Source organism: Pediculus humanus, genomic scaffold, assembly GCF_000006295.1.
Source record: "Pediculus humanus corporis 1103172107770 genomic scaffold, whole genome shotgun sequence".
Taxonomy (NCBI): domain Eukaryota; kingdom Metazoa; phylum Arthropoda; class Insecta; order Psocodea; family Pediculidae; genus Pediculus; species Pediculus humanus.
Genome location: NW_002987368.1, coordinates 156,527 through 157,980, shown reverse-complemented (window position 1 = coordinate 157,980; position 1,454 = coordinate 156,527).

Genomic DNA, 1,454 nt, shown 5'->3' with positions numbered 1-1,454 from the left:
GAATAAATTCGGTACCAGTTGGTGCGACTCCGGCCAAGGTTTTTGTACTATTAATTTTTATTTAGAGGAGGAGGAGGAGGAGGAAGAATTTAATCCCAAGGAATAATAGAGGGAAAAAGGTGGAAAAAAAATCGTAAAAGTTTTTCCTAAAGAAAAATTCAAATAAAGACCGCGAAAAAAAATAAAAAAAATTTTCAGGGTTTTTCCCGGTGCAGATAAAAAAAAAAAACTTTTTTCATCCCTTAACTCGTTATTTCCAGCCACCATCACCCCCACTCCTTTCCCTCCCTCCATCTTTTTTCCTCACATCAATTTTTCCGTACTTTTTTTTTTTAAAAAATTTTCTTCCGGATTAAAAAGTTTAAACATTTTTTTTTTTTTTTTTAAATAATTTAATTATAACCGAAGAAAAACGTTTTTTTAAATTATTATTAAAAAAGGAAAGAGGAAAAAAAAATCCACGTTTCTGATTGGTCGGATGACCGCAGCGTCGTCCGTAAACAAATAAGTCAATAAATAAATGTCAAACACGTTTTATTACGTCACAGTCGAACCTTTTTTTTTTTTTTAATTAATAACGTTATTATTTAAAAAGTTAAAAAAAATCAATTTAATTAATTTTTTTTTTTTAACCAACAGCAAAAACTTTTTTCCTCTGCTGGGTGCGAATAAAAAAAAATTTTTTTTTCATTCACTAATTACCAGCATTATTATTATTATTATTATTAAAACAAGACAACTTCTTTGTAATTTTTTTTAATTATCTTCTTCTACTTTTTTTCCCCTCCTGCCTACCTCCCTTCTTTATTCGACTATTTAAAAGTATTAAAGGTAACAAACGACATCATCATCATCATCATCATTATTATATTTTAAGTAAATTGTTAACTTTATTATTTATTGCTACAAAAACAACAACAACAACAGCAAAAAAAGTTTACCTTCGACTTAATTGTAAACATTAAGACCTTTTATTTTTATAAACAAAAAAAAAAAATGTTTTTATCCTCTTTTGATAATTTATAAAAAAAAAGGAAAACTTTTTAAAAAAATAAATCGTGCATATAATTATCATTATTATCATTAGTATTATTATTATTGTCTTAAAGTACCTGATCGAATACAAACCAATGATTGATATTCGTTTGATGACGTTGAATTACCATCCATATCGTATATTATGCTCTGTAAAAAAAGAAAATTCATTCATTCATTTAATTATGATTGGGTAAAATGTAAAAGCGATACAAGTGCCAATTCATACAATCGTAAAATTAATTTTTACAAATCACTTTATCGAATTATTATCATTATTATTATTGCATTCGTTTTAAAAACAAAATTTTTTTTCTCTAAAGTAATTAATTAAATTAACTTTAAAAAAAAAAAAAAAAAAAAAATTATTTTCAGAGGGATTAGATTTCTTTTTTATTATTCAAACTACTACTACCACT